Raw genomic sequence first — 18,990 nt, forward strand, 5'->3', positions numbered from 1 at the left:
CGAATGACCAAAAGGCACCGAAACAAATGTTCAACATCTTTAGTCATAAGGGAAATGCAAATCAAAACAACCCTGAGATTCCACCTCACACCAGTCAGAATGGCTAAGATAAAAACTCAGGTGACAGCAGATGCTAGCAACAATGTGGAGAAGGAGGAACACTCCACCATTGTTGGTGGGATTACAAACTGGTACAACCACTCTGAAAATCAGTCGGGAGGTTCCTCAGAAAATTGGACATTCCACTACCTGAGGACCCAGCTATACCTCTCCTGGGCATATACCCAAAAGATGCTCCAACATACAACAAAGACAGATGCTCCACTATGTTCATAGCAGCCTTATTTATAATAGCCAGAAGCTGGAAAGAACCCAGATGCCCTTCAACAAAGGAATGGATTCAAAAATTGTGGTACATCTACACAATGAAGTACTACTCAGCTATCAATAGCTATGAAATTCATAGGCAAATGGAATGAACTAGAAAATATGATCCTGAGTGAGGTAACTCAATCACAGAAAAACACACTTGGTATGCACTCATGGATAAGTGGATATTAGCCAAAAAGCTCGAATTACCCAAGATGCAATCCACAGACCACAGGAAGCTCAGGAAGAAGGATGACCAAACTGCGGATGTTCCCACTCCTTAAAAGGGAGGAAAAATATCTGTAGGTGGGGATATGGAAGCAAAGTTTAGAGCAGTGACTGAAGGAATGGCCATTCAGAGCCTGACCCACATGTGGTATATATATATATATATATATATATATATATATATATATATATATATATATATATATATATATATATATATATATGCCTCCACCAAAACCAGATAAGATTGATGAAAAACACATGCTGAAAGGGACTGGATGTAGATCTCTCCTGAGAGACGCATCCAGACCGTGTCCAACACAGAGGTCAATGCTAGGAGCAAACCACTGAACTGAGAACAGGACCCCCTGGGGGGGCGAAATTAGAGGAAGTATTGAAAGAGTTGAAGGAGTTTGCAACACCATAAGAATAGCAGTGCCAACCAACCAGAGCTTCTGGGGTCTAAACCACTACCCAAAGACTATATATGGACTGACCCAAGACTCCAACTACATATGTAGCAGAGAATAGCATTGTTGGGGCACCAGTGGAAGGGGAAGCGCTTGGTCCTGCCAATGTTTGACCCCCAGTGCAGAGGAATATGGAGGGGGCAGTAAGGGGGAAGTATGGAGGGAATACCGGTATGGGGGAGGGGGAGGGGGAGGGAAAGGATGGGGGTTTATGGACAGGAAACTGGGAAGGGGACTAACATTTGAAATGTAAGTAAAGAAATATATCTAATAAAGAATTTTTAAAAAATAGAAAAAAATAGTGTCTGATTTTGCTTGGGCAATCTCTCAGCTAGCTTAACTATCTAACTTAACTATCTTCTCCATGACCCACTGTGTGTCTACTGCTCTCTCTCTCTCTCTCTCTCTCTCTATCTCTCTCTCTCAATCTAGCCCCTACTTCCTGCCCTGCTAGAAAGACAAGCATTTAAAATATAAGGCGGGTGATGGGCCATAGAAATGACAGCACCAATATCCTGCCTGCATTTAGCTTCACACAATGCACAATATAACAAAGGGTTCCTCCAACATCATTGCTAAAATATTTCTGTGTATTTCATAGAAATTTTTTAGTAAATGATGACATCATCTGTGAATAAAAAGCAGACCACTTCCTTCCTCTTTCTTACTTAATCTTTTTCTTTCTCTTCCGGTCAGGACCCCTGCTATAGTGTTGAACAGGGTTAGTAGAGGTGGCTACTCCTGCTTTGTAGTCAGGACATCTTGAAAGTATAAAAAGAAAAGAGGAAAATATTCAGAACAAAAAATGTTACCCAGAATATAATGTGACAGATATTCCTTTAACTACTAATACATAGTTTAATGAAATTAAAATGGAAAAGATATTTTATACTGAATATTCAATATTTAATTAGTGTGTGTCCATGTGTATATGTGTATTGTATATGCATTTGTATATCTTTGTATTTATATTAACATATACGGAAGCCAGAGGTTAATTTCTGGTGTATCTATAGCTCTCTGCTTTGTTTTAAAGGCAGAGTCGCCCACTGAATCTAGAATCCACAGAATCAACGAGGAGCCAACAAACTTGTTCCATGTCTCCACGGCTAGGAGTTCCTTCTTTCCTTTTAAATGTGCATTGGTGTTTTGCCTGCATGTATGTTTGTGTGAGGGTCTCAGATATTGGAATTACAGACAGTTGTGATCTGCCAAGTGGATGCTGGGAGTTGAACCAGTACTCTTAACCACTGAACTCTCTCCAGCCCCTCCAGTGCTAGATGCATAGGAGTGGTAACTATATTTTCCCATTACAATTCTCTCTTGGTTTCATCTTGTAGTCTCCACATAATAGCTGAAAACCCAAAAGCCTATCAGAAGATGCTATACTACTGCTCCCAAGTGTAATGTCTTCCCATTGGCATGACTTATCTTGTACATGCTGACTATGCATTATTTTGTCCTCCGAAATTGGATTACCTTTTCCTTTTTTATTATAACAAGCAATTTTAGAATAGATCCTGGGAAATGAAACAATGTGTTGTTAAAAATTCTCCATAATTTATATTTATAAAAAATTGTTTGTATTTCTCAACCAATTTATTTTTGACATATTCAAACTTCAAAAACAGTTCCCCTGTGGCAGGGTGCAGCTCAATTTTATTGTGTCATGAGCTGGGGTGCTTGCAATCTGTTAACACACCTGTGCTTTAGGGTCAGCTGGAGATTTGAGCAGAATTAATACATAACACTTATGACTTAGCTTTCTTGAATTTTTACTCCCTTCAAACCTCTGGCATGTTAGTTAGGCTTCAGAATGAGGTACGTTCCTGATGCTCCGTGCCTAGTGTGAGCTCCTTGAAATATGTCCTGGAAGTTTGATTCTAATCCACATTACTACCTGTTACAAATTAAATTTTTCTATTGAATGACGTATATAGACTAAGTGATGTTATATGCTATTGAAAATCAACGTTCCCCAGTGAATGTGATTGTTGGGGGAGAGCAGTAATGGGGGGAGGATAGGGAGGGGAACACCCATATAGAAGGGGAGGAGGAGGGGTTAAGGGGGTGTTGGCCCGGAAACCAGGAAAGGGAATAACATTCGACATGTAAATAAGAAATACTCAAGTTAATAAAAAAAGAAAAGAAAAGAAAAAAAACACATGAAGAGTCACACAATCATTATAAATTATCACTAAGTTTCTATGCGTTGATTTTTTGGAAGCCTTATGTACAGCAAGTATGGAATGCAGAAAAAGAATGGACATTGTCTCATTTCAAGCCCCAGAGCAATTGACCAGGATGATCGATAGTTGAACTCCTTTTCTACAGGATTGTTTTTAATAGAAGGCCTAGAGTATGTTTTCAAAACCACTTGTCATTCTCTGGTGAGAATATTCGACCTTTAAAAAATTGTAAATAAAGGAATCCAGAGATGGAGTTCACGGTTACCATATGTTCTTCATTAATATGCCATGCCTTAAGTTTATTCCCCAGCCTTGGTTTTTTCTCTAACCAAAAGAAAGAGATGCTCATGAAAACACCAGAAGCCTACAGAAGTCCAAAGAGATCAGACCAGAAAAGAAATTCCTCCCATCACATTATAGTCAAAACACCAAATGCACAAAACAAAGAAATAGAATCACTGAGGGGAAAAGGTCAAGTAACATATAAAGGCAGACCTATCAGAATTACACCAGACTTCTCAACAGACACTATGAAAGCTAGAAGATCCTGGGCAGATATCATACATATCCTAAGAGAATACAAATGCCAGCCCAGACTACTCTATACACTAAAACTCTCAATTACCATAGAAGGAGAAACCAAGATATTCCATGACAAAACCAAATGTATATTATATCTTTCCACAAATCCAGCCCTACTAAGGATAATAAATGGAAAACTCAAACACAAGAATGGAAACTATATCCTAGAAAAAGCACAAAAATTATCTACTTTCAACTAACCCAAAAAAAGATAGCCACACAAAAATAATTCCAACCCTAATAACAAAATAACAGGAAACAACAATCATTGGACCCTAATATCTCTTGAAATAAATGGACTCAGTTCCCCAATTAAAAAAAAATAGACTAACACACTGGATATACAAGTGCCAGACTCAGCAATTTGCTGCATACAGGAAACACACTTCATGACAAAGACAGACACTACCTCAGAGTAAAAGACTGGAAAAAAGTTTTCAAAAAAAAAGTCTCAAAAACATATTGGAATAGCGATTCTAATGTCAAATAAAATAAACTTTCATCTTTCAAATTTTTCAAAAAAAGATAAGGAAGGACAATTCATACTTATCAAAGAAAAAATCTACCAGGATGAACTTTCAATTCTGAACATCTATGCTCCAAGTGCAAGGGCACTGACATTCATAAAAGGAACTTTATTTAAGCTCAAAGAATACATTGCCCTACATATTAAAATAGTGGGAGACTTTACCACCTCACTCTCATCAATGGACAGATCATGGAAACAGAAACTAAACAGAGACACAGTGAAACTAACAAGTTATGAACCAAAAGAATTTAACAAATATCTATAAAACATTTCATCCTAAAAAAAAGAATATACCTTCTTCTCAGCACCTCATGGCGCCTTCTTCCTAATTAACCATATAATGTCACAACAGATTCAAGAAGACTAAAATAATCCCATGCATCCTATTGGATCACCACGGATGAAGGCGAGTCTTCAATAAAAACAAAACAACAGAAAGTCCACATAGACGTGGAAATTGAACAACACTCTATCAATGATAACTTGGTCAAGGAAGAAATAAAGAAAGAAATTAAAAACTTTTTAGAATTTAATGGCAATGATGGTACAACATACCCAAAATTATGGGATACACTGAAAGCAGTGCTAAAAGGAAAACTCATAGCTCTGACTGGCTTCAAAAAGAAACTGGAGAGAGCATACACTAGCAGCTTGACTGCACACTTGAAAGCTCTGGAAGAAAAAGAAGCAAATATACCCAAGAGTTGTAGAGTGCAAGAAATAATCGAACTCAGAGCTGAAATCAATCAAGTAGAAAGAAAAAGAACTACATAAAGAAGGAGCTGGTTCTTTGAGAACATCAACAAAACACATAAACACTTAGCCAGACTTGCCAGAGGACACAAAGACAGTATCCAAATTATTAAAATCAGAAATGAAATGGGAGACAAAAGTTATCAGACCTTACCACAAAAGCCTATAGTCAACAAACCTGGGAAATCTGGAAGAAATGGAAAATTCTCAAGAGAGATACTAGGTACCAAAGTTACATCAGCATCAGATAAACCATCTAAACATTCTCATAACCACTAAAGAAATAGAAGCAGTCATTAAAAATCTCCCAACCAAAAAAAAGCCCAAAACCAGATGTGTTTAATGCAGAATTCTATCAGACCTTCAAAGAAGATCTAAAACCATTACTCTTCCAACTCTTCCACAAAATAGAAACAGAAGGAACAACACCCAATTCCTTCTATGAAGCCAAAATTATGCTTATACCTAATCCATACAAAGACGCAACAAAGAAAGAGAACTTCAGACCAATTTCCCTTATGAATATAGATGCAAAAATATTCAATAAAATTATCACAAACTGAATTCAAGAACATATCAAAGCAATCATTCACCATGATTAAGTAAGCTTCATCCCAGGAATTCAGGGATGTTCAGTATACAGAAATACATCAACGTAACTGACTATATAATCAAACTCAAAGAAGGAAACCACACAATCTTCTCATTAGATGCCCAGAAATCATTTGACAAAATTCAACACTCCATTTTAAAAGTCTTGGAGATCAGGAATTCAAGGCCCATACCTAAACATACAAAAAAGCAATATAAAGCAAACCAGTAGCCAATATCAAAGTAAATGAAGAGAGTCTTGAAGCAATACCACTAAAATCAGGGACTAGACCAGGCTGCCCATTCTCTCACTACCTACTCAGTATAGTACTTGAAGTCCTAGCCAGAGCTATTAAACAACAAAAAGAGGTCAAAGGGATACAAATTAGAAAAGGAAAAAGTCAAATTATCACTATATGCAGAAGATATGATATTATACTGGTCCCAAAAATTCCATCAGAGAACTCCTATAGCTGGTAAACAACTTTGTCAAAATGGCTAAATATAAATTAACTCAAAAAATCTGTAGGGTTCCTTTACTCTAGGGAAAAACAAGCTGAGAAAGAAATCAGAGAAATGAGAACCTTCACAGTAGTCACAAATAACATAAAACATCTCGGTGTGACTCTAACCAAGCAAGTGAAAGATCTGTATGACAAGAACATCAAGACTCTAAAAAAAGAAATTGAAGATTTCAGAAGATTGAAAGATCTCCAATGTTCATGGATTGGCAATTTAATATTATAAAAATGAACATCTTGCCAAAAGCAATCCACAGATTCAACACAGTCCCCATCAAAATTCCAACGCAACTTCTTCATAGAGTTAGAAACAGCAATTTGCAAATTCCTTTGGAATAATAAAATATCACACGATAGCAAAAACTATTGTCAGCAATAAAAGAACTTCTGGGGGAAATCACCATCCCTGACCTCCATCTATATTACAGAACAATCATTATAAATCTGTTTGGTGTTGGTACAGAGAGGTAGATCAATGGAATAGAATTGAAGATCAAGAAATGAAGCCATATACCTATGGTCACTTGAACTTTGACAAAGGAGATTAAACCATCCATTTGGGGGGGGCACATCATTTTCAACAAATGGTGCAGGTTCAACTGGCAGTCAGCATGTAGAAGAATGCAAATTGACTGATTTTTTTCTCCTTGTACAAAGCTCAAGTCCAAGTGGATCAAGGACCTCCACATAAAACCAGATATGCTGAACTAATAATAAAGAAAGTGGGGAAGAGCACAGGGAAAATTTTCCTGAACAGAACACCAATGACTTATGCTCTAAGATCAAGAGTTAACAAATGGGACTTGATAAAATCTCAAACTTTTGTAGGGAAAAGGACACTGTCAATAGGATAAAAGCACAGCCAAGTGATTGGGAAAAGATGTGTACCAATCCTACATCTGATAGAGGGCTAATATCTAAAGGAGAACTTCAGACCAATTTCCCTTATAGATGCAAAACGATTCAGCAAAATTATCACAAACTGAATTCAAGAACATATCAAAACAATAATTTACCATGATTAAGTAAGCTTCACCCCAGGGATGCAGAGATGGTTCAATATACAGAAATACATCAACATAATCCACCATATAATCAAAATCAAAGAAAAAAAACCACACAATCTTCTCATTAATGCCTAGAAATCATTTGACAAAATTCAACACTCTTTGTATATAACAAAGAACTCAAGAAGTATAATTCAGAGAAACAAATAATCCTATTTTAAAATGTGGTCTCAGAGAAAAAACAAAGAATTCTCAACTGTGGAATATCAAATGGCCAACAAACACCTAAAGAAATGTTCAACATCCTTAGTCATCAGGGAAATGCAAATCAAAGTAAATCTGAGATTCCACCTCACACCAGTCAGATTGGCTAAGATCAAAAACTCAGGTGACAGCAGATGCTGGCGAGGATGTGGAGAAAGAGGAACACTCCTCCATTGTTGGTGGGATTACAACTGGTACAACCATTCTGGAAATCAGTCGGGAGGTTCTTCAGAAAATTGGACATAGTGCTAGATGAAGGCCCAGCTATACCACTCCTGGGCATATACCCAAAAGATGCTCCAACATATAACAAGGACACATGCTCTACTATGTTCATAGCAGCCTTATTTATAATAGCCAGAAACTGGAAAGAACCCAGATGCTGTTCAACAGAGGAATGGATACTGAAAATTTACACAATGGAGTACTACTTAGCTATTAAAAACATTGACTTCATGGAATTCATAAGGCAAATGGATGAAACTAGAAAATATCATCCCAAGTGAAGTAACCCAATCACAGAAAAAAAAAAACAACAAAACAAACAAACAAACAAAAAAACCCACACATGGTATGCACTCATGGATAAGGGAATATTATCCCCAAATCTCGAATTACCCAAAATACAATCCACAGACCACATGAAGCTCAGGAAGTAGGACAACTCAAGTGGGGATGCATCAGTCTTTAAAAAATGGAACAAAATACTCATGGGAGAAAATACAAGGACAAAGAGTGGAGCAGAGAGTAAAGGAAAGGCCATCCAAAGACTGCCCCACCTGGGGATCTATCCCATATGAAGCCACCAAACCCAGTTACTATTGCTGATGCCAAGAAGGACTTGCTGACAGGTGCTTGATATGGATATCCCGTGAGAGGCTCTTCAAGAGCCTTATTGATACAGCTGAGAAAGATTGGAGCTAATATCAGACTGAGCATGGGGACCCCAACGGAGGAGTTAGAGAAAGGACTGAAGGGGCTTAAGGGGTTTCCAACCCCATAGGAAGAACAACAATAACAACCAACCAGACCCACCCCCCCAGAGCTCCCAGGGACTAAGCCACCAACCAAAGAGTACACATGAAGGGAGCCATGGCTCCAGCCGCATATGTAGCAGAGGATGGCATTATCTGGCATCAATATGAGAAGTCCTTGGTCCTGTGAAGGCTCATTCCTCCAGTATAGGAGAATGCCAGAGCTGTGATGTGGGAGGTGAGTGGCGGGGGGGAGGGGGGTGTTGCATCCTCATAGAAGAAGGGGGAAGGGGACTGCTAGTGGGAGAACCAGGAAAAGGGATAACATTTTTAATGTAAATAAACTATCCAATAAAAAAAATAAATTCAAAACAAATGGCTTGTACTTCTTCACCAATCTGTAGCTTTTACAAAATTTTCTATTACATTTTCTGCCTACCTTATTTGTGTGCAGGTTTGCAGAGGTCAAAGGACAACATGAGGAAGTCAGTTCTCCCCCACTAGAAAGGGAAGTGATTCAAATGCAGTCTTTAGACTTTGCAGAAAGTACCTTAATGTGCTGAGCCTTCCTGGCTCCCATCTGTAGCTGCATACTCCTTATCTTCTAATAAGGAGTATATCCCAGTTTGGCTCAGGTCAACTTTTATCTGTGAAATGAATGATAATAAATATGTCAGGTTTGGGGATCATTTGATGCTTTTATTTATTTATTTATTTATTTATTTATATTATTTATTTATTTATTTATTATTTTTGGCGTCGCTCCCTTTTTAAACAGTTCCTTAGAATGAATAAAAGAGGCCTGCACCTGGAGCTGACCAGGTCCCACACCTCTCTGTACCCAAATCCTGTGGGTGAGAGAGCTGGATTCTCAGACAGTGTGTGAGCTCAGTGGGGACCATTACTTCTGCTCACATTCCTGACACAAGAGGAATCCACCTAGACCCCTCTGGGCACAGGAACTTGGGGGCAGTCAGGAAGAGGATACTTCCAGATTCTGCCTGTGCCCGGAGATGAAAGCCAATCACCAGGACACACTTCAGAGCAGAGGTAAAACTAACTCTTCTGATCCAAGGGACCCGCCTGGACCCCTCAGGACACAGGAACCCAAAAGCAGTCCCGGACAGGACCCTGCCGGTTTCTGCAGACTCCCTGAGCTGGATCAGTCTAACATCTCTCTATACCTGGATCCCACTGGGAGAAAACCAGTTGTCAGGAGTGCTAACACACAGGTTTACAGGGGGGTCAATCCACTGTCAGAGACAGCAAAACCAGATAACACCAGAGACAACCAGATGGCAAGAGGTAAGTGCAGGAACCTAAGCAACAGAAACCAAGATTACTTGCCATCATCAGAGCCCAATTCTCCCACCAAAGCAAATACAGAATATCCAAACACACTGGAAAAGCAAGATTTGGATATAAAAGCACATCTCATGATGATGATAGAGGACTTTAAGAAGGACATAAGCAACTTCCTTAAAGAAATACAGGACAGCACAGATAAACAAGTAGAAGTCCTTAAAGAGGAAACACAAAAATCCCTTAAAGAATTAGAGGAAAACAAAACCAAACAGGTAAAGGAATTAAACAAAACCATCCAGGAATTAAAAATGGAAAAAGAAACAATAAAGAAAGCACAAAGGGAGATAACACTGGAGACAGAAAACCTAGGTAAGAAATCAGGAGTCATAGATGCAAGCATCACCAACAGAATATAAGAGATAGAAGAGAGAATCTCAAGAGCAGAAGATACCATACAAATCATTGACACAACCATCAAAGAAAATGTAAAACACAAAAAGCTCCTAACTCCAAACATCCAGAAAATCCAGGACACAATGAGAAAATTGAACCTAAGCATAATATGTATAGAAGAGAGCAAAGATTCCCACATTAAAAGCCAGTAAATATCTTGAACAAAATTATAGAAGAAAACTTCCTTAACCTAGGAAAGAGATGCCCATAAACATAAAAGAAGCCTACAGAACTCCAAATAGATGGAACCAGAAGAGAAATCCATCTCCTCATATAATAGTCAAAACACTAAATGCACAAAACAAAAAAGAATATTAAAGGCAGTAAGAAAAAAAGGACAATTAACTTACAAAAGCAGAACTATCAGAATTACAAGAGTCTTCTCACGAAAGACTATGAAAGCCAGAAGATCCTGGGCAGATGTCATACAGACCCTAAGAGAACCCAAATGCCAGCCCAAGCTACTATATACAGCAGAACTCTCCATTAACAGAGATGGAGAACCAAGATATTCCATGGCATACAACAAATTTACACAATATCTTTCCATAAATCCAGCCCTACAAAGGATAGTAGATGGAAAACTCAAACACACGGAGGGAAACTACACCCTAGAAAAAGCAAGAAAGTAATCTTCTTTCAACAAACCCAAAGTAAGAGAGCAACAAAAACATAATTGCACCTCTAACAACAAAAATAACAGGAAACAACAATCACTATTCCTTAATGCTTCTTGACATCAATGGATTCAATTACCCAATAAAAAGACATAGACTAAGAGACTGCATATGGAAAGAGGAACCAACATTTTGCTGCATACCAGAAACACACCTCAGTGACAAAGACAATGCTACCTCAGAGTAAAAGGTTGGGAAAGAGTTTTCCAAGCAAATTTTCCCAAGAAACATGCTGGAGTAACCATTACAATATCAAATAAAATCAACTTTCAACCAAAATTAATTTAAAAAGGTAAGGAAACACACTTCATATTCATCAAAGGAAAAATCCATTAAGATGAATTCTTAATCCTGCTGAAGATCTATGCTCCAAGTGCAAGGGCACCTACATTCATAAAAGAAAGTTTACTAAAGCTCAAAGCACTCTTTGCACCTCACACAATAGTGGGAGACTTCAACACCTCACTCTCACCAATGGACAGATCATGGAAACAGAAATTAAACAGACACAATGAAACTAACAGAAATTATGAACCAAAACGATTTAACAGATATCTATAGAACATTTCATCCTAAAACAAAAGCATATACCTTCTTCTCGGCACCTCATGGGACCTTCTCCAAAATTGGCCATATAATAAATCACAAAACAAGCATCAACAGATACAAGAAGACTGAAATAATCCCATGTATCCTATCAGATCACCATGGACTAAAGCTGGTCTTCAATAAAAACAAAACAACTGAAAGTCCATATATACATGGAAGTTGAATAATGCTCTACTCAATGATAACCTGGTCAAGGAAGAAATAAAGAAAGAAATTAAAGACTTCTTAGAATTTAATGAAAATGAAGGCACAACATACCCAAACTTATGGGACACAATGAAAGCAGTGCTAGAAGGAAAACTCATAGTTCTGACTGGCTCCAAAAAGAAACTCGAGAGAGCATATATCAGCCGCTTGACAGCACACCTAAAAGTCTAGAACAAAAAGAAGCAAATACGCCCAAGGGGAGTAGATGGCAGGAAATAATCAAACTCAGGGCTGAAATCAACCAAGTAGAAACAAAAAGAACTATACAAAGAGTCAACAAAACCAGGAGCTGGTTCTTTGAGAAAATCAACCATAGAGATAAACCCTTAGCCAGACTAACAAGAGGACACAGAGAGTGTGTCCAAATTAACAAAATCAGAAATGAAAAGGGAGACATAACAACAGAATCTGAGGAAATTTTAAAAAAATCAGCAGATCCTACTACAAAAGCCTATATTCAATAAAATTGGAAAAAATGGACAATTTTCTAGACAGATACCAGGTACCAAAGTTAAATCAGGAACAGATAAACCATCTAAACAGCCGCATAATTCTTAAAGTAATAGAAGCAGTTATTAAAAGGCTGCCAACCAAAACCAGCCCAGGACCAGACGCATTTAGTTCAGAATTCTATCCGACCTCCAAGAAGGTCTAAGATGAATACTGTTCAAGCTATCCACAAAATAGAAACAGAAGGAACAGTACCCAATTCCTTGTATTAAGCCACAATTAAACTTATACCTAAACCACATAAAGACCCAACAAAGAAAGAGAATTTCAGACCATTTTCCCTTATGAATAGCAACACAAAAATACTCACTAAAGTTCTTGCAAACTAAATCCAAGAATACATCAAAATAATCCTCCATTAGGATCAAGCAGGCTTTATCCCAGGGATACAAGGATGGTTGAATATATGGGTATTCATCAACATAATCCACTATATAACAAAATTCAAAGAAAAAAGTACATGATCATCTCATTAGATGCTGAGAAAGCATTTGACAAAATTCAACACCCTTCCATGTTAAAAGTCTTGGAAAGATTGGGAATTGAAGGCCATACCTAAATGTAGTAAAATCAATATGCAGCAAACCAGTAGTCAATATCAAACTAAATGGAGAAAAACATGAAGCAATTGCAGTAAAATCAGGGACTAGACAAGGCTGCCCACTCTCTCCCTACTTAGTCAGTGTAGTACTTGAAGTCCTAGCCAGAGCAATCAGACAACAAAAGGAGGTCAAATGAATATAAATTGGAAAGGAAGAAGTTAAAATATCACTATTTGCAGATGATAGGATAGTATACGTAAGTGACCCCAAAAGTTCCACCAGAGAACTACTAAGCCTGATAAACAACTTCAGCAAACTGGCTAGGTATATAATTCAAATCATTAGCTGTCCTCTACTCAAAGGATAAACAGGCTGAGAAAGAAATTAGGGAAATGACACCCTTTACAATAGTCACAAATAATATAAAATACCTTGGTGATACTCTAACCAAGCAAGTGAAAGATCTATATGACAAGAACTTCAACTCTCCGAAGAAAGAAATTGAAGAAGATCTCAGAAGATAGAAAGATCTCCAAGGCTCATGGATTGGTAGGATTAATATAGTAAAAATGGCCATCTTGCCAAAAGCAATTTACAGATTCAATGTAATCCCCATCAAAATTCCAACTCACTTCTTTATAGAATTAGAGCAATATGCAAATTCATTTTGAATAACAAAGAACACAGGAGATCGAAAACTATCTTCCACAATAAAAGAACTTCTGGTGGAATCACTATCCTGACCTCAAGCTGTATTACAGATCTGTTGTTGTAAAACTACATAAAATAAATGGCTGCCTTTTTACCCCCACTAGATCTGTCTCCGCAGTGCCCAAGATATCTGCTAGATATCTTAGTCTCTGTTAGAAAAGCGTCACACCCGCTCTGCTCCATCCCATATCACACTGCCGAAGGCCTCTCTCTGAACCTGGCAGGAATCTTTCTAGCTATCTAGTTCCCAGGGCAGGTTTCCATGCAAGAAACACACATCTTAACTCTGTGGTGGCCAAGACTAGCTGCTGTAACTCTCTTACACTTAAATCTGCACATGAAAGAGCACACAACACAATAACCTTTGATCCAATTGATAAGATATAATTGCCCACCTAAACACACAAAGCCCTGTACATTCCATCCCTTAAGAACACTCACAACAACCTGTAAAAGTACAGCGTGGAATCTTAACGTCAGCCTCTATGTTATCTCTTGGTGGCAGCTTCTCTCCTTCTCTCTGGTCCTTTCTGTCCCAGTCTCCTCTTCTTCCCTCAAGCCTTTCTCCCACCCATCCTTCCCTCTCATCCAACGACAGGCCTTGTTCTAGCCTGTATTTGCCTTACCTGTATGATCATCCTACACAGATCAATAGTGATAAAAAAGATTATGGTATTGGTACTGAGATCAATGGAATAGAATTGAAGACCCAGAAATGGACCCACACACTTATAGCCACTTGTTCTTTGATAATGGTGCTAAAACCATCCAGTGGAAAAAAAAAAGCATTTTCAATGAATGGTGCTGGTTCAACTGGCTGTCAACAAGTAGAAGAATGCAAATCAACCCATTCTTATCACCCTGTACAAAGCTTAAGTCTAAGTGGATCAAGGACCTCCAAGTAAAACTAATATGATCAAACTAATAGGAGAAAAAGTGGGGAAGAGCCTCGATCACATGGGCACTGGGGAAAGTTTTCTGAACAAAACATCAATGGCTTATGCTGTAAGATCAAGAATTGACAAAGGGGACCTTGCAAACCCGCAAAGCTTCTGTAAGGCAGAGGATACTGTCATTAGGACAAAACAGCAACCAACAGCTTCAGAAAAGATTTTTACCAATCCCACATCGGATAGAGGGCTAATATTCAATATAAACAAAGAACTTAAGTAGTTAAACTCCAAAGAGCTAAATAACCCTATTAAAACAATGCAGGACAGAGCTAAACAAGGAATTCTCAGCTGAGGAATATAGAATGGCTGAGAAGCACCTAAAGAAATATTCAACATCTTTAGTCACCAGGAAAATGGAAATCAAAACAACCCTGAGATTGCAACTCACACCAGTCACAATGGCTAAGATAAAAAAAAACTCACCTGACAATGGACACTTGCGAAAATATGGAGAAACAGGAACACTCCTCTATTGTTGGTGGAATTGCAAGCTGGTACAAGCACTCTGGAAGTCAGTCTGGAGATTCCTCAGAAAATTGAACATAGTATTACCTCAGGACCCAGTTATACCACTCCTGGGCATATCTTGAAAGATGCTATAACATATAACGAGGACACATGCTCCACTGTGTTCATAGCAGCCTTATTTATAATAGTCACAAGCTGGAAAGAACCGAGATGCTGTTCAACAGAGCAATGGATATGGAAATTGTGATACATTTACACAATGGAGTACTAGTCAGCCTTCAAAAATAACAACTTCATGAAATTAAAAGGCAAATGAATGGACCTAGAAAATATCATCCTGAGTGAGGTAACTCGCTCACAAAAACACACATGGTATGCATTCACTTATTAGTGGATATTAGTCTAAAAGCTTGAATTACCCAAAATAAAATTCACAGACCACATTTAGCTCAAAAGAAGAACCACCAAAGTGGGGATGCTTAAGTCTTTCTTAAAATGAGGAATAAAAATATTCATAGGAGGGTATATGGAGACAAAGTTTGGAGCAGAGACTGAAGGAATGATCATTCAGAGCCTGCCCTACCTGGAGATCGAGGATATATATATATATATATATATATATATATATATATATATATATATATATATATATATATATATATTCATTCCACCAAAACTAGACAACATTGATGAAGCCAAGGAGGGAATGCTGACAGGAGCCTGATATAGCTGTCTCCTGAGAGGCTTAGCCAGAGCGAAACAAATATAGAGGCGAATACTAGCAGCAAACCATTGAACTGAAAACAGGGTCATGAAATGGGGGCATTAGAGGAATTAGAGAAAGGTTTGAAGGAGGTGAAGAAGCTTGCAACCCCATAAGAACAACAATACCAACCCACCAGAGCTCCCAGGAACTAAACCACCACCCAAAGACTACACATGGACTGACCCAGTACTCCATCTGCATATGTATCAGAGGATGGCCTTGTTGGGCACCAATGGGAGAAGCCCTTGGTCCTGCCATGACTGGACCCCCCACTATAAGGGAGCATCAAAGGTGGGGAGCTGTAAAGGGTGCCTGGTTGGGGAGGGGGAAACACCCTCATAGAAGAAGGGAATAGGGGGTTTATGAATGGGAAACCAGAAAGGGGGATAACATTTGAAATCTAAGTAAAAAAAAATCCAATAAAAAATTAAATAAATAAAAATGAAAAATTAGAATGTATGAAAACATTCTTAGTGTGACTGGCTGTATACAAACGGCTACTGGGCTGTACCCTACTATTTCTGTAGTTGAGACTGCTTTGTTTTGTTTATTTTTTGAGACAAAGTTTCTCTGTATGGACCTGGCTGTCCTGGAACTGTCTGGGTAGACAAGGCTGGACTCGAACTCAAGGAAGTCTGCCTGCCTGTGCCTCCTGAGTGCTGGGACCAATGGTGTGCACCACCACCACTGAGGCTCATTTCCTAATGTTTCTACAGTTGGGTTTAGTAAACAAATGTGATTAATCTGGGATCAGAGAAAAATGTTAAAGTCATTCATTGTAATTATCTTAGCCAGGAAAAGAACTTCTTGTCTTCCCATAAGTAGATTAGGACATACAAGTTGTCATGAAATACTCTCTTGTTCCTAACTTATAGTCATAGTTTCCAACTCATTATAGCTGACTAATAATTTAAGAATGAATGGCTATACCCTGTAAGTCTTCACTGGTGCTTTTGAATGGACATGTAAAACAAAACAAAACAACAGCAAAAAGAATCAAGGGCTGGAACAAGTCAGTAGTTAAGAATTATACATGACTTGACCAGAGGACACAAGGTAGGTTTCCAGGACTCTTATCAGAGAGCTCAGAAGTTTGTAATTGCAACTCCAGGGAACTTGATATTCATATTCTCTCTCTCTCTCTCTCTCTCTCTCTCTCTCTCTCTCTCTCTCTCTCTCTCTCTCTCACACACACACACACACACACACACACACAATCACTGTTTTAAGCAACAGTGGCACCATGCTAGCCAGGTTCTTAGGTTCAGAAAGCACTGTGATTCTTTTGTTCCACAATATCTCTTAGTCATGTCTAGAATTGAAAGCAAATAATGAAATAAAAAATATGCATCACTCCTTCTTTAAAAGGGGGATAAGAGGGTTGGGGACTTAGCTCAGTGGTAGAGTGCTTGCCTAGGAAGTGCAAGGCCCTGGGTTCGGTCCCCAGCTCCTGAAAAAAAAAAAAAGAAAAAAAGAGTGCACCCTCTCCTGGAGGGGTAAGGAAAAGGGGAATAAGAATACCCGTGGCAGGGAAGAGAGAGGCAAAGATTAAAACAGACACAGAAGGAACACCCATTCAGAGCCTGCCCCACATGTGGCCCATACATATACAGCCATCCAATTAGACAAGATAGATGAAGCAAAGAAGTGCAGGCCGACAGGAGCCGGATGTAGATCCCTCCTGAGAGACACAGCCAGAATACAGCAAACACAGAGGCGAATGCCAGCAGCAAACCACTGAACTGAGAATAGGACCCCTGTTGAAGGAATCAGAGAAAGAACTGGAAGAGCTTGAAGGGGCTTGAGACCCCATATGAACAACAATGCCAAGCAACCAGAGCTTCCAGGGACTAAGCCACTACCTAAAGACTATATATGGACTGACCCTGGACTCTGACCTCATAGGTAGCAATGAATATCCTAGTAAGATCACCAGTGGAAGGGGAAGCCCTGGGTCCTGCTAAGACTGAACCCCCAGTGAACTAGATTGTTGGGGGGAGGGCGGCAATGGGGGGAGGATGGGGAGGGGAACACCCATAAGGAAGGGGAGGGGGAGGGATTAGGGGGGTGTTTGCCCGGAAACCGGGAAAGGGAATAACAATCGAAATGTATATAAGAAATACTCAAGTTAATAAAAGAAAAAGAAAAAAATATGCATCAGAGAGTGTTATTTAGTCAAATTGCATGCATTAGCTAAGACTGTAACATAACCACTGAGCATTCAGTCATCTGAGAAGAATTGAGTTTGGGAAGAATAAGATAAACATAAATAGATATGAGTAGGACATATTAGGAGGGGGAAGAAGACTGGGCACTCACTAGCCATAACCCATGTAATTCAGAATGGTATTAGTGGAATCTGCCAGCATAAAATAACAATTTACAAATCAGAAGCACAATATTAGAAATGTGTTCTGCGTCACACAACCTACTGGCACTCTCATAGGAATTGCTAATGCCTATGACTAACATCAGGATTTTAAAAATAATATTCCAAACTATCCTTTAAAATGTAACATTGAAAACTAAACCTTTCTAGAAAATCTCTTTGACAGCCTTGTAAGAAAGTCATTAAAAAGTATTTGTATGATAACAGGATTTCCTAAGTTGGGGTGGAACAAGTCTTAAGCTCATAATTAATTCTTCTTCTTCTTCTTCTTCTTCTTCTTCTTCTTCTTCTTCTTCTTCTTCTTCTTCTTCTTCTTCTTCTTCTTCTTCTTCTCCTTCTTCTTCCTCCTCCTTCTTCTTCTTCCTCATCCTTCTACTTCTGTCACTCATGACTACATCATACTATTATCATTTGCTGTAGCTTCTACTTTGAATGTTGTCTATCAATTAATGAGTATTTATTGAGCACATTCTTTATGCTGGGTGAATTCTCATCAACTGTAAACAAGAGAGTACTTTTCTAATGGACTTACAAACATATTATAAAGGAGATATCAAAAAGGAGAATAATTACATGCTGACTTTGGATGGGTAGATCCTTGGGGAATAAAATACAGAGAGAGGGAGATGGGATGAGGGAGAGGGTGGTGGTGCTGTGTGACCTAGGACGGTTTAGGAATGCTTCTCTGACAAAGGGGCTTTTGACCTGAGAAGAAGAACAGTCTGCTGGTTTGTTAGTTATGTGGCTCACTGTTGTGAGAAATACATGATAGAAACAATGGAAGGAAGGAAGTGCTTCCTTTGGGTCACAGGTTGAGGCTATAGTCCACTGTTACAGCATGAAGGAGAGAGAGAGAGAGAGAGAGAGAGAGAGAGAGAGAGAGAGAGAGAGAGAGAGAGAGAGAGAGAGAGACAGAGACAGAG

General features: G+C 38.6%; 1 protein-coding gene across 2 annotated transcripts in view; it reads right to left on the reverse strand.

Moving 5' to 3' along the window:
• LOC148006891 (uncharacterized) overlaps positions 1–18,990 on the reverse strand; it is a 61,884-nt gene that overhangs the window by 31,482 nt on the left and 11,412 nt on the right. For both annotated transcript variants that reach the window (XM_087597890.1, XM_087597879.1), the window contains exons 2-3: positions 14,868–14,961; positions 9,028–9,124 (exon numbers count right to left, since the gene is read on the reverse strand). The gene's annotated coding sequence lies outside the window, so the exon portion shown is untranslated. The remainder of the gene's footprint in view (positions 1–9,027; positions 9,125–14,867; positions 14,962–18,990) is intronic.

Source organism: Rattus norvegicus, chromosome 1 (genome assembly GCF_021556685.1).
Source record: "Rattus norvegicus strain SHRSP/BbbUtx chromosome 1, alternate assembly SHRSP_T2T, whole genome shotgun sequence".
In the NCBI taxonomy this organism is placed as follows: Eukaryota; Metazoa; Chordata; class Mammalia; order Rodentia; family Muridae; genus Rattus; species Rattus norvegicus.